We start from the raw sequence: 15,203 nt of genomic DNA, 5'->3' as shown, positions 1-15,203 counted from the left end.
CCAGGCCTCTGTCCGGAGGCGCCCTCCGCTGGGAATCTCACCCTTCCTCTCCCTCTTCGTCGTCCTTGGAGGCCCGAACCCACACCTTCAGGGCTCCTCCCACCGCCCGGCCCGGGCCACCAGGCCGTTAACCTCTGGGGGAATCCGAGCAGCTCTGCACCTCCTCCCGCCCGGGCCGGGGCGTGACTGGTGCTGCGCGCGTGCGCAGAGCCCTGAGCGGGGCCCAGGGAGGGGCCGGTTGCGCCCCCTCTCCCCAGAGAGGGGACAGATAGGGCGGCGGGAGAGGGGTTAAGATAAGGACTTCAAGAGCGAGTTTCTCCTCCCCACGTTGGGACGCTGGCCCTGGGTTCCCGACCCTCTGCGGGCGCGCATCTCGGGCCGTCGCAGGCGGGAGGGTGGGATGGGGCCTCGGGCGGCGCGCGCCGCGGTTCCCACCGGCTACATGCACATCCCTGCCCCACGAGAGCCCCGGGTGGGGACCGGGACGGGCTGGGCTGGGCTGCGTCCGCGGGCCTGACTTCGGGCTCGGCCCGCGGTGCTCCCGGGACGGTCACCGCGAGCAGAGGCCCCGCGGCCTGGGGACCCGGCTGGCGCGGGCGCGGGTGGACCTCCCGGCCGGCAGGGGGCGCGAGGCGGGGATGCTGGCCCCGAGGGGTCCACGGATTTTGAGAACATTAAATTCGACTTCTTTTATGCTTTTCAGTGACCCACGCTGGTAAAACTCAAACAGGGCAGAAGCATTAAAATAACCACCGTCGTCCCACAGCCTTGCCTCGCGAAGGAATCCCGGCCTCCAGTTCGGGAGCATCTTCCCAGGCCTCCTCCAGAACATTCGCTCACACACGGATACTCAGGCTCGCAGACGTATACGGACGCACACGCATATGTACGCAGACACACGTGCACCCAGACTCACAGGAACACGCGGACACGTGGGAACACTGATTACGTAAAGAGGTTGGTCAGAATATTCTGTGGTGTGGGTGTATTTATGCAGAGTTTCTAGGGATGAATCAAGGCGCATTTGATTTTTACGGGTTTTGCTATAAGAAACCCCACCTCCTTTTCCGGCCCTCCTCCTGCCGCCCCATCAAAGGCATGCCGTGTTACCAGTCTGTCTCCCTCGCCGTGGGGCGTGGCGGAACTGAAGTTGCTAGGTGCAGGGTGGCCCGTGTCTAAACACTTCATGGCTGATGACACATTGCCAGGGCTGTTTGGCTGGTGGTGATGGGTTGCCCTGGGGTGTGGAAATGGGGTAGCATCCACCCCTCAAGATCCAGGAAGATGCCCTGGGCGTGAGAGCAAAGCCAAGGAGAGAAGTCTGAGGCCAGCTGCTGGACAGGACCCTTGACCTTCTTGAGGGAGGTGTCTGAGGCCTTTGGGGCTCTCTGGATTTGTGTGGGCCACAAGCATTGACTATCCCCTGAAAATGCAGTTACAACCAACTAAAATAGACCCCCCCCCTCCCCCCAGAGACCCCTATGGAGAGGGCTCTCCCACGCCGGGGGTTTTCTGTGAACATGTAGGTGACCTGTTACTCTGCCTGGGTTCCACATTACCCCACGATCTGTTGAGTGCTGGGGAGTTCTCTTCAAATTCACTCTCCCCTGATGGGGGTGACCCTAACCACAGCAGGGCCGGGGGTTTGACTGGTTGACACTGACTCCCGAGGTGTGTGAGTGTGTGTGTTGGGGCGAGGGGGCTGAGCATCTTCCTGTCTCCCTGCCAGCATTCCCCCTCCTCAGCTTCCTCTGTCTGTGGACCAGCTCCGCGCACCAGCTCTGAAGGTGTTTCCATTGGGTGAAGGCACTTGGTGGCCTTGCACGCTGCACGAGTTCTGAGCTTCAGAATGTGTCACTGCAGGCTGTTGGGTTCAGGAGCCAGTCTCACACAGGTGAATCCCGACAGGACCCACAGACAGATGAGGACGGAGACAGGAGGAGACTGAGTCTGCAGTGTGCCAACCCTGGGCTGCCCCTGTGCTTGGCTGCCACACTGTCTCACCTGGGTCTGGGCTGAGGACCTGGCCCTGGAGACCAAGGACATTCCAGAGCTTTGGTTTGGAATCCTCAGTTCCGTGGACGTGGATGTCCTCGTGGAGTGTGCACGAGCCAGACAGGCCTGGGCTGGAGCTCGTGCCTCTGCTCTCTGCGAGTCTGTTTCCCCATGGTCAGATGGGAGAGTGAGGGCTCCCAGCTTGCAGAAGGGCAGGAACTGGTGCTGTTGACCCGGGGTGGCACTGGCATGATCTGGAGAAGAACCTGGCTTCTGGTTTGGGGTTGGCCCCCACCCGTGAGGCTGGTACCTGTTTTGTCTGTGGACAAGTTATGCTGTGAGATTGTCTTTGCCAATAATTTATTTAACACAAGTTCACTGGGATTATAACAATTTCACAAGCCAGTAGCATACAGGATAATGTCTCTTAATAAGGCAATAAAGAAATAAAAAGGGGCTGGCCCTGCGGCCTAGTGGTTAAGTTTGGCACGCTCCACTTCGGCAGTCTGGGTTTGGTTCCTGGGCACAGACCTACACCACTTGTCAGCAGCCACACTGTGGCAGCAGCTCGCTCACAAAATCGAGGAAGATTGGCACAGATGTTACCTTAGGGCAAATCTTCCTCAGCAAAAAAAGAAAAAGAAAGAAATTGTATACTCCAAACCAATGATCGACTAATTACACTCTTGTTCCAGGCAAAGGGGAGAGGAAAGAAATAAAGTCCAAATTTACTTGAGGTGTCCCTTTCTCTGAGCTGATTCTTGGACAAGTCGACTTAGAGCTGACATCCAGCTGCCATTGCAAAGTGTAAGTCCCTTGTTGGTAGAGCACGTTGCTGGGGAACAAAGGCTGGTGTTGGTGGGCAAGATCATCTTCACGGGGTGCAGCATGGTTTTCACCATGCTAGCAAGGAGTCACCTTGCCAGGGCAGCAGCGAATGTCCCAGGGTTTTTGGAGAGCTGTTTAGATCAGCGAAAGGTCGCCTTGCCTGCACCGAATGCTCTCAGTAAGTTCTCATGAGCTCTTGGTCTTTAAAGTCCAGCTGTTCCCTGGCCACAGTCGCTCTGCCACGGTTCTTGTGGAGAAGACCCCAGCAGCGCCTGTCACCTGCGCTCCTGCGTGCTTACAGACAACAAATGACGAATGTCAACGACGGCTTCCTGGCACGGCTTCCTCGGCGTGGACAACCTCAGATGGGGCAGCTCCACTCTTGTCCTACATAAGTGGGCTTGAAGTCGCGTCAAACCGAGACACAGCAGCCCCGCGTCCCATGCTGCAGACATCCACACCCGACTGGGGTGGTTTGTGTGCCGCATGCGGTTGGAATTCCTCCCCAGAAACAGGGCAGACTTCTCCAACCGGTTTTTATTTTGTCCTTAAGCCACATATTTGAAAATTGCTTAATCAAAGAGGGTCATGAACTAAATCTCAGGCCTGGCTCTGGGGCCCCAGGAGGGGAGTTCGTGAACGTGGGCATCACTGGGCAGCTGATGGCTCCCTCCGGGTCCTGTGCACGCCCTGTCTCGGTGGACTGGGTCTCCCACCTGGCCACGGCCATTGATTGAGGGCCTACTATGTGCCAGGCAAGGTCTTGGGTGTTTCCCACAAACGCTCTTGCGCACAACCACCCTGGGAAGGAGGGTGGCTACCCCCACTTTGCAAGTGAGGAAGCTAAAGCTCAGAGATGAAGTGGCTTGCCCTAGTTCACGCAGCGGGTGAGAGGCAGAGCTGGGATGTCAGATGCCAGATCCCACATCCTCTGTCTGTGTCCAGAGGCTGTCTGCCCCTCGGGCAGGACGGGAAGACCAAGACCACAGACGTAGTGACCTGTGTCACTGGGAGAGAGCGGAAGAGAGATGAGCCTCTGGCTCAGGCAGACAAATCAGGGAAGCTTCTGGGAGGTGGCCCTCGGCCTTGGCATGAGGGATCTAGAGAGAGATGGGAAGGCATGCAGGATAAGAGATTTGTGAATACAGGGAGGCAGTGGGAGCGATTGTGGGATGTGGCTGGAGGAGCGCACTCAGGCAGATGGGCCAGTGCTGGCCTGGTCTGGGCTCACTGGGACAGACCGGGGGCAGACTGTCCTGGGAGAGAGGCCAGCGTGGGCTGGGCGTGAGGGCCTGCGCCACCATCTTCCTGCGCACAGCGTCACCGGTGAGAAGTCTGTGGCCAGGCTGACTTGTTCTTTTGGAGGTAATTTATTTCCTGTCTCTTCTTGGAGGCTTTCGGGATTTTTCTCTTTGTTTGGGTGCTCAGAAATTTCTCTACGGTGTTCCTAGAGGGTGATGTCTGGCTTTTTTGTTGTTATTGTTTCATTTTGTGTTCACTTTTTAATTAAAGTGTGACGCATATAAAACACACACATCTTAAGCATATGGCTCGAGGAGCTTTTACGTTTGTCTCCACTCACGTAACCACCACCTCAGTGCGATGCAGACCACTGCTTCCAGGCCCCCTTCCATCCCCGGAGGAAACGATTAGTTTTGCCTGTTTTTGGACTGCCTGTGAATGGGAACATACAGTTGGGTACTTTTTCATACTTTTTAAAAATAATCTTTTAGAATTTGAGAACAGTTTTAGATTTACACAGTTACTGGGAAGATAATAGGGAGAGTTCTTGCATACTGAGTGCCCGTTTCCCCTTTTATTAACATCTTAGTGCGGTAGATCTGTGAAAAGTGATAAACACTGATACACTGTTACTAACTAGACTCCATTCTTTATTTGGATTTCCTCAGTTTTCCCCTAATGTCCTTTTTCTGTCCCAAGATCCCGTCCAGGCCTCCACAGGACGTTCAGTCGTCATAGCTTCTCAGGCTCCTGTGGGCTGTGACAGTTGCTCTGACTTGCCTTGTTTGTGATGATCTTGGCGGTTTTTCAGAGGACTGGCTGGGTATTTTGTATAATATTTCTCAACTGGGATTTGTCTGATGTTTTTCTCCTGATTAGTCGAGTTACAGGTTTTGGGGAGGACTGCCACAGAGGCCGTTCTTAGAACATTGTACTGTGGGGGACTGGCATTGGCCACCCCAAGATATGTCTCTTTGGCACAAGGATTATTTGGCGCTGGTTACTTTTAATAAACTGCAGACAGGAAGGAGGCTCTGAGGAGTGGAACTTGCTTGCCCTTTGTTAGGAGACATTTACATTGTAAAGGAAATCTCCATCTGTAAAGATGTCTCCCTCTCTGTACCAGGAAGAAGGGGGGATGACCTTATCTCTAGAAACTCTTAATCAGTGCCAAAGGCAAGGACTTAAAGCTGTGTTTGTTTATTGTGCTTGTCTGGTAACCTCCTGTAACTGACTCCCCCCACCCCCAACATCCTCCTTTGTCTTTAGCTGGATATGATATTTAAGATGGGGGCTTCAGCCATTTTGGCGAGTTGTTCAGCTTGCCTGAGCCTCTCCCATGTATACATGTTATAAAGCTTTTTAAAATTTTCTCCTGTTATTCTGTCTCATGTGAATTTAATTCATTCTCTGGCCAGACGAACCCAGAGAGGGTAGAGGAAATGTCTTCCTCCCGTACAGTACCAAGGGTACGTCCTGTCGACATGACTGTCCTTGTTGACGTTGCCCTTGACCGCCAGGTTGAGGTGTGTTGGTCAGGTTTCTCCGCTGGAAAGTGGAGCCCCCGCCCCTGAGTCCTCTTTGGAAGGAGTCACTGTGCAGCCCCCACTGAGGAGTGGGGGGCTGGGCAGCCCCCGAGGGATGGGCCTCTGCACAAAGGGTGTGGAATTCTTCTGCTGGGAGGTTTCTCTCTTCTCCTCCCTGTAGTTATTTACTCATTTATTTATATCAGTGTGGACTCGTGGATATCTATTTTATACTTTGGACTATAATCTGGTGCTACTTTGTTTGTTTGGTTGCTCAAATTGTTCTGGCCATTGGGAGCTCTTTCCGTTGGCCCTTGTGTCCTTTGACATACCCCTGTGTGTGTGTGTGTGCGTGTGTGTGTGTGTGTGTCTATCTGTGTGTGTGTATGTCTCTGTGTGTGTGTGTGTCTGTGTCTGTGTGTATGTGTACTGAGGACTTCCTTACTTTCTGGGGCTACGAGATCCTCCAGGCTCCCTTTGTATATTCCCTGCCCCAGTCCTAGAATCTGCCATTTCTCCAAGGAGCCCTGGTTCTGTCACTGACTAATTGCCCCAGAAACTCAAGGATGGGTTTGGAAGCATTTAACTATTTTTCCAAATTGTTTTTTTCCCTTTGGTTATTTTAAGGAGATGCCATCACCAGCCTCCCTGACCACAGCAAGCCTCACCACGAGAGGCCTTGTTGTTAATGCTAAGGTCTCTCCAGGAGGAGCTTAGGCCTCTTATCGTAACCTGAAGTGTACGTGGAAGCGTGTTTTCCAACTGAGCCTGCGCAAGAGGATACCCACCTCTCCCTTTTGAATATTCATCCCCCATCCCAAATAAATGTCCCTGCTTCCCGTTGTCTGGGGACGCCATGACTCTGGAGATGATAGACAACTACTTCTGGCGGAGAGTCTGATTTAACTCGCTAGGAGGGACCCCCTTCGGTTTCGGTAACAGTTCCTTTTACTGGAGAAGGGCTTTCTCCAGGGAGAAATCCAGATTGCATGTGACCACAGCTACTGGATGTGCCTGCTTTCAGGTGCTCTCAGGGGACAAAGCAAGGAGTTAGATGTGTGTCTGGTAACCCCTGTGTGTACACATCTGCAACTGTTGATGATGAGGATCAAGGCTGCCCCAGGGAGAAGCCCAAGGTGACCTGCCCTACATACCCATCTATATCATCCTCCGGAAACACAGGATGTCCTGACCTGATCCGATCTGATCCTTATCTAAAGTTATAGGACCCCCCAATAACCGGACCCCACCTACACTGACACCATTTTAATGACTTTTTTACATGATCTTTCCTTTGTCTTGTAAAGAAATAACTCACATACCTATGCCTTATAAATTTAGCTTTAACCGTCAACACATTGCAGCTCTTACTGCCCATGGGTCCTGTCCCCATGCTACCCCATGCTGTGCTCTGAATAAAACAACACTAGTGCCAGACCTTGAGAGTCCAAGAAAGCTTTCTTTCTGCTCCTCGGCTCACTGAGCCCGCGTCGTTTCTACATGTAACTCTTTGTATCTATATCAAGGCAAACATAAGTTTATATTGATCTCTTCCACTCGAATCCATTACCACAGGGAACATTGTAGCCTCTTCCCCTTGCTTATCTGTAATCTCCCGCTGCAACAGTCGGAAACCTGCCTTCCACCATCTGCTACTTGTTTACCCACTTCTTCAATTGCGGCACACGCGCAGTGGTTGCAGAATTGTGAACTCGTGCTCCTGCGGGAAACAACCTTATCAACTAGAGTAAGTCCTTTTGCCTTTGGTCCTGTAGCCTCTACTCATTTCCAAAGTTACTTAGGTCAGCGCCTCATTCTCCCCTGCTCCTCAGTGAGGTTGTTTCCTACGTTTCTAACACAATTAGATTCTTTTCTCACTTTCTGCATTCAACCCTAGGATCCTTTTTTTTTTTTTTTTTTTTTTGAGGGAGATCAGCCCTGAGCTAACATCTGCTGCCAATCCTCCTGTTTGTTTTTGCTGAGGAAGACTGGCCCTGAGCTAACATCCCTGCCCATCTTCCTCCACTTTATATGTGGGATGCCTACCACAGCATGGCTTGCCAAGCAGTGTGCAGGTCTGCACCTGGGATCTGAACCGGCGAACCCCGGGCTGCCAAAGTGGAACATGCGAACTTAACCAGGCTGGCCCTGCTAGGATCCTTGACTCCTAAATGCTTTTTAAAAGTTTTCCATACATTAAGGGTCGCTCTTTATGACATCAAGTTCCATAAGTTTTGACAAATGCTTGTGTCTTATATTCATGATTATAGTCTCATACACAATAATTTCACCTCCTTAAAAATTCCCTTCTGCTTCCCCACCCCCAGCACCCCTGGCAACACTGTCCTCTTTATAGTCTTGATAGCTTTGCCTTTTCCAAAATGTTACACAATTGGAATCTTACCATACGTAGCATTTTCAGTCTGGCTTCTTTCACTTAGTTGTATGCATTTAAGATTCGTCTGTGTCTTTCATGGCTTGTTAGCTCATTTCTTTGTATCTCTGAATACCATTCCATTGAATGGCTGTAGCACAGTTTATCCATTCACCAATTGAAGGCCATCTTGGTTGCTTCCAGTTTTAGGTAATCATAAATAAAGCTGCTGTAAACATTCCCATGCAGGTTCTTGTGTAGACGTAAGTTTTATAATCAGTTAGGTAAACACCTAGGAGTGCAAGTATTGGATTGTATGTTAAGACTATGTTTAGTTTTTTAAAGAAACTGTTGAACTGTCTTCCAAAGTGACTGTAGCATTTTGCATTCCCACCAGCAACGAATGAGAGTTCCTGTTGCTCCATATCCTTGTCAGCACTTGGTGTTGTCAGTGTTTTGGATTTTAGCCATTCTGATAGGCATGTAGTGCTATCTCATTATTGTTCTAAGTTGCATTTCCCTGAGGACAAATGATGTTGAGCATCTTTCCTATCCTTCTTTGTCATCGGTATGTCTTCCATGGTGATGTGTCTGTTCAGATCTTTGGCCTATTTGTTAATTGGGTTATTTGTTTTGTTACTGTTGACTTTTAAGAATTGTTTATATATTTTGGATACAAATCCTTTAACAGATATGTGTTTTGCAGATGTTTTCTCCCAGTCTGTGGCTTTGTCACTGACTAATTGCCCCGAGGAACTCAAGAGTGGGTTTGGAAGAATTTCCAAATTTTTTTTTTTAAACAAAGATACTTTAAAAAAAAAAAAATGGCACCTGAGCTAACAACTGTTGCCAATCTTCTTTTTTTTTCTTCTCCTTCTCCCCAAAGCCCCCCAGTACATAGTTTTATATTCTAGTTGTGAGTGCCCCTACTTGTGCTATGTGGGATGCCACCTCAGCATGGCTTCATGAGCAGTGCCACGTCCGCGCCCAGGATCCGAACCAGCAAAACCCTGGGCCACGGAAGCAGAGCACGTGAACTTAACCACTCAGCCACGGGGCGGCCCCTTTTCCTTTTGTTATGTTAAGGAGACACAATCACCAATCTCCCTGAACCAGACCACACCTCACCATGAGAGCTCCGCCTATGACCTATGACCTATGACCTTTGCTTATTTTTAATGCTAAGACCTCTCCAGGAGGAGCTCAGGCCTTCTTCCCCTACCCTGCAGTGTATGTGGAAGCCAGTTTTTCACCTGAGCCTGTGCAAGCAAATAAATACCTGAAATAAAATGTCCCTGCCTCCCTTTGTTTGGGGACGCCATGACTTGGGAAATGATTCTGCATCTTCTCCTATTTGCTGCATACACTTCACTTTGTGAGACGACTGCTTCTGGTGGACGGTCTGATTGAACTCAGCAGGAGGGAACCCACTTTGGTTTCGGTAACAGTTTGTCTTTTCATTCTTTTAACAGTGTCTTTTACAGGGCAAAAGTTTTAAATAATAAAGTTGAAACTATGGTTTTTTCTCTTTCATGGATTGTACTGTTGGTATTGTATTTAAAAACTCATCACCAAATTCAAGGTCATGAAGATTTTTCTCCTATGTTTTCTTCAAGAAGTTTTATCATTTTGCATTTTACGTCTATGATCCTTTTTTTCTTTTTTTGAGGAAGATTAGCCCTGAGCTAACATCTACCGCCAATCCTCCTCTTTTTGCTGAGGAAGACTGGCCCTGAGCTAACACCCATGCCCATCTTCCTCTACTTTATATGTGGGACGTCTGCCACAGCATCGCTTGCCAAGCGGTATGCAGGTCCACACTTGAGATCCAAATCGGCGAACCCCCGGCCACTGAAGCAGAACGTGCAAACTTAACCGCTGTGCCACTGGGCTGGCCCTATGACCCATTTGAGTGAGTGTTTGTGTCAGGTCTGTGTCTAGCTCATTTATTCTTTTGCATGTGGGCATCCTGCGGTACCAGCACCGTCTGCTGAAGCCACTCTCCGTTCTCCACTGAATTGCCTTTGCTCTGCTGGCAAAGACCTGTTGACTCTAGCTGTGTGGGTCTATTTCTGGGCTTTCTATTCTGTTCCATTGATCTGTGCATCTGTTTTTTCACTCATGATGCATTGTCTTAAAATCTAGTAACATGAAGCCCCCAACTTTGTAGCTCTTTGGTATTGTGGTGCGTGGGCTCTGGATTGGCTCGTTCGCGTCTGGAAGGCACTCTCCCACGCTAGCCATTTACCATCTCTAGGAACTGGTTAGCCCTGGGCGGGGCAGTCTCTTTGTGGTCACCAAGGCCCCGAGACGTCATAGCGTCAGAATTGCATAAAATAAAAAGGCACGTTGAATACAATTGGTCCTCTGCTGCCTTGACATCATGTTAAGGCATCTTTGAGGTGACGTTAGAGAGCAGGGCCTGTTTCCATGAACAGCATCGAAAACATTTTTCAGAGACTAGAAAGGAGGGACACCAGTGGAAATGTTAGGAGTGCTTCTAGGCTGGCCCGTGACTCAATTTCTCATTATATGGCATTACCCAAGAAAAGAGATCTGAAATTTCCAGTCTCCAATAACAATATCTCAGACTTGTAGAGTGTGTCGAAAGTATAAGATAGCGGAGGGGTCCCCCGCTCAGAGGCAGGTGCCCCTGGGGGAGAGCAATAGCTCCATTAGTTTTCAGCCTGGCACAGACAGTAGTAACTTCCATCAGATTCCCTTAGGCTTGGGGGTGTGGGTGTGTACGTCTCAGCAGAGAGCAAGGAGCGTGCCAGGATCATGACCAAACAGGCAGTGAGCTCAAAAACGTAATAGATCCCTGCTCTCAAGGGAAGAAAAGCAATCCATGTCCACGTCCACTTCGTGCCTCGGCAGAGGCCGTCCATGGGTGTTACTGGGGCCGGGGTGAAGCTGTCTCTGGTGCAGGAAGAGATGTCATCTCTGGCAATGAGCTCCCAAGCCAGGGTGATGTCATCTGGGATGTGGGCCTGGGGTACACTTTCCAAGAGGGTCCCCACTCAGGCCAATGTGGGTCTGGTTCTTGTGACTGGTGTTGTGACGAGGCTGAGCTGGGACTCCAACTTGAGCCTACAGGCGGGCCTTCCAATCAGGCCAATTACTCTGGGCCCTTCGCCTCAGTTGTTGGTTTCGTTGGTGGGAAAGTGGCAAGGTCGTTGGGTTGTGAGCCTCGTCTTAGCCAAACTTGATGCCTGTTTGAAACGATGGCTCCCTTGGAGGGTTCAGCCTCTGATTACAAACCAATGAAAGCTCCCAGGCCAACAGTAATGAGCCCCGTAGTCAACAGAATGGTGTGTGCCACTCTTGACGGGCTTTATGTTTCCTGTGTGTGTGTGTGTGTGTGTGTGTAAGTAAGTTTAGGCTCAAGTGGGTCCCCATCAGATGAGCAACTGCCTGGCCCGTGGGCCCAGCTACCGTTAATGTGTCCCAGGAGAATGTGTGCCCTCACTCTGGCCTCCAGCCCTTATGGGATGAGAGCGAGATAGAAACTTTATAAGGGTGAGGGAGCTGTTATTAAAGCCCTCATAAGTAACGAGAAGGGGCAGATCCCCCATCCTCGGTGGTCCAGAGCCTCCACGGGCGGGAGGGGAGGTTGCCGAAGCCTCTACAGTGAGGGAGTCTCAGGCATTGATGGGAGGGCCTGTTGGGTTTAATTTGGACAGATTCTAGAGGCTTTTTTTTTTTTTTTTTTTTTGAGGAGGATCAGCTCTGAGCTAACATCTGCTGCCAATCCTCCTCTTTTTGCCGAGGAAGACTGGCCCTGAGCTAACATCTGTGCCCATCTTCCTCTACTTTATATGTGGGCACCTGCCACAGCATGGCTTGCTGAGTGGTGCCATGTCTGAACCCAGGATCTGAACCGGTGAACCCTGGGCCGCTGAAGCAGAACGTGCGCACTTAACCACTGCGCCACCGGGCCGGCCCCAGATTCTAGAGGCTTTTAAGATGGGCTGATTTGTAAGTGGCAGCTTCAGTGAGGTTAAGTAAAATTTGTAAATGAGGAATATGGCGCCACTAGAACCCAAAAAGGACTAAAAGATGTTGGACTTGTATATCCTTAATGAGCGTGTGAGATAAATCTCCTTGCAGGAGGATGTCATCAGCGCAGTGCCATCCCCGTGCTCCTGGAGGACGGTGGCTGCAGTGAAGATCCCATCTGCAGAGATGGCGTGTGAGGGCGTAGCTGTCGCGGTGCCCCACGGGCAGCCTGGCAGAGCTGTGTGTGTCCCTTCGGAGGTAAAGGCAAGCTTCAGCTGAGAACCTGTTGAAACAGGCACTAAATGGAATGTATTCGCCAAATCTATAAGAGCAAAATGTGTACTGGGGTGGAGGCTGGGTGGAGGTAGTGATCGTAACAGCATTGGATGCTGGGCGTGGGGGTCTGAGTGGATCGGACGACAGCATTACTGTTGCAGTGGGTCCACCAGGAGGCGCCGTAGGGATAACCACCGCTTTATTAGTCAGGTTTCATGTAAGTGTTACTCCCCGGAGACCCTGTTTCACTTACATTGGGCCATATTAACTTTTTTTTTTTTTGAGGAGGAGGATTAGCCCTGGGCTGACTACTGCCAGTCCTCCTCTTTTTGCTGAGGAAGACTGGCCCTGAACTAACATCCATGCCCATCTTCCTCTACTTTATATGTGGGACGCCTACCACAGCATGGTGTGCCAAGCGGTGCCATGTCTGCACCTGGGATCCCAACCGGTGAACCCCGGGCCACTGAGAAGCGGAACGTGCGAACTTAACCGCTGCACCACCGGGCCGGCCCCTTATATTAACTGTTTTAACTGGGGGTCCAGTTAATCAAGCCAGTTTGTCAATGCCAAAAACTTACTTTAATTTTAATTTATTATTCTTTGTGTTAGCGCATCTTTGCCTGATGTGGGATATTTTTGGACAAAGAGTACTATGACTATGGGAAATTAGGCAAGGCTGCGGTTCGAGTGAGGTCTGTCTGTTTTCCCTCTGTTTTATATTTAGTGACTTCCCAAGGTGATAGGGACTACGATGTTTACGTCTAGTGGGATCCCCAGCTGTGACTCTCCTTTGAGCCCCAGTGTTGATTAAGGCCGTGAAGTTTGTCAATGGGTGCATCTTAGCAAATAATTTAGCACCTACGTGCACCCAAGCCAACTGGCACATTTAAAAATCTTTTTGTTATATAAATTATTTTTGTATATAGATAAATTCTGTTGTATATTTGTTATGTATAATTATTATACATATAATTTGTTATGTTGATTTTTAGCATATAAACTTTGGATTTCCAATTGGGTCAAATTATGGACCTTTGTTTTAATATATGTAAAATTTATTTATTGTATATTTTGTAGCTGTATTAAAAATATTGAAAAATGGATAATATATTTATTCGCCTTTTGCTTTCTTCCCCTGTATCTAGGGGGAGTTTTCCTCCCCCCCTTTTTCCTGCTTCAGGCTTTTAGCTCCCATCTTGGGCTGATAGGGAAAAGGGAGCAGGGAGACGGGGCCCAGTGCCTGCCTCTAGGCAGCAGCCGAGACCTGGGATGGCCCCTTCTTCCTGTGTCTCCCTCCTCCTCGTTCCCTTCTTTCCCCTCCCCATTCTCACCCTCCTCCTCCCCCTCCTCCCACCTCCCCCTTCTTCTCCTCCTCTTCTCCCTTCTTTCCCCCTTTCTTCTCCTTCCCCAAGATCTGCAAGGATGTGACCCCTCCTACCCTACTGGGTCAGGGGAAGAATCCAGAAGGCAGCAAGGCAAACACACAACAGTTTCAACCCTTGCCACAGCACCTCAGGGTGCCACAGCCTCTGAGGTGGCGGCCCCCACCCCGACTCATGTGGGGTTCACGGCTCACGGGCTCCTCTGAGGAGCACTCCCTCGGCTCCCCGGGGCAGGCCGAAAGGTAGAGAACGTGGCATCTCGGTGTGCCTGGGACACGGTCAGCGCTGCCTGGTCCGGCCCGGCCACCACACTTGGAGGGAAGTCACACCCGTCTTCCTTTGGAGGTGCCTTTCCTAAACGTGGCTAGTCCACCAAGAAAAACAGATGCCCGAGCACGTCCTCCCGGGATCCAGGCGAGTGACGGCTCAGACCAGCACTCGAGGAGGCCTCGGCTTTGGAGTTCTAAATGGGGATCCACAGCCGCGCCCGGCAAACGCACCAGCAGCCATCACGCCAAGGGCAAGTGGTGCCAGCAGGCAGCGGCACCCTCCCGGTCTGCCAGTGGCGTCTGGTGGAACCAGTCAGTGAGGCGAGAGCCGTCCAGTGGCTTATCCTTCTAGTTTGATGCCAAACCACCTGCTTGCTGTACTGAGGGTTTTAAAACGTAGGTTTTATTATTATTCAGGTATGGTGAGGCCAAGCGATCAGGAGACAACTGCCATTGGCCAGATGGCTTGTTCTGTATGGTTCTTAGGAGGCAGGGCACAGCACGCCCAGCAGGGCCACGTGGGGCAGCACCAGGTCAGCCAGGGGCAGAGGGAGTGAGGGGAGGCTCTGCAGGAGCTGTGGTCCCACGGGGGAGGAGCTGTGAGTCAGGGGAAGCAGGCTTACGATTGGCTGGTTGGAACAAGTTCATTCCAGCTACCTGTCAAGTTGGCAGGTACCCAGCCCTGGGCTGACCCGGGCAGGGGAATGTGGGCCCTGAGTGGGAGAGCTGTTGGAGAAGGCAGTGGCAGAGGCAGATGTAGCCTCGGGATTGGTGAGTTTGCATGTGAAAGGTGTGCTCCCAGGCTAGGCATTTACTGTCCCTATGAAATGGCCAGCACCGGGAGGGACAGGCTCTGCAGGGTCAGCGACACCGAAAGACGTCACAGCCTCAGAAATATGGAAAATAAAAAGGCACGAGTAACACGCCGTCTGGGTGTGTGTATCAGTCCCTCCTGTTGGATCGCTTTATGTCATTCCAGCGTGCGGATCCAGCACGAGGTGTCTGCCTGGTCTCCCGTGGCTGGAGCTGGGGGTGTCTCCAGCATTAGGCTCTGGGCAATGACGCTGCCTCGGATCCTCCTGCGCATGTCTTTGGTGGATATATATATTTTCATTTCTTTGGGCTGAAGTGTGAAATTCCTGGATGGTAAGGCCGATGTATGTGGAGCTTCAGGAGATATTGCCGTAGGGTTTTCCAAAGTGGTCAAAGCAAGTTTTAATCTTGTTGACACATTTGAGCCTGGTCTGAAGACTCGTGTCTTTCTTCTGGTCTGGGGAACCCTCATTTATTACTTGTTTAACGTGACTCA

General features: G+C 50.8%; 1 long non-coding RNA gene across 3 annotated transcripts; it reads left to right on the top strand.

The window, feature by feature from the left end:
- The first annotated feature begins 245 nt into the window (after positions 1-245).
- LOC124230685 (uncharacterized) lies at positions 246-7,465 on the top strand. Of its 3 annotated transcripts, none has more exons than XR_006886273.1 (4): positions 246-957; positions 1,730-2,802; positions 3,033-4,188; positions 6,219-7,465. It is a non-coding gene; the product is annotated as an uncharacterized LOC124230685 (long non-coding RNA). The 3 variants fall into 3 exon arrangements; XR_006886274.1 differs by lacking the exon at positions 6,219-7,465 and having other exon boundaries at positions 1,730-1,894; positions 2,691-2,802; positions 3,033-5,119; XR_006886272.1 differs by lacking the exon at positions 6,219-7,465 and having other exon boundaries at positions 3,033-5,119.
- The last annotated feature ends 7,738 nt before the right edge of the window (positions 7,466-15,203 follow it).

Source organism: Equus quagga, chromosome 20 (genome assembly GCF_021613505.1).
Source record: "Equus quagga isolate Etosha38 chromosome 20, UCLA_HA_Equagga_1.0, whole genome shotgun sequence".
Taxonomy (NCBI): Eukaryota; Metazoa; Chordata; class Mammalia; order Perissodactyla; family Equidae; genus Equus; species Equus quagga.
The sequence above is the reverse complement of the archived record's forward strand: the minus strand, read 5'-3'. Positions and strand labels throughout refer to the sequence as shown.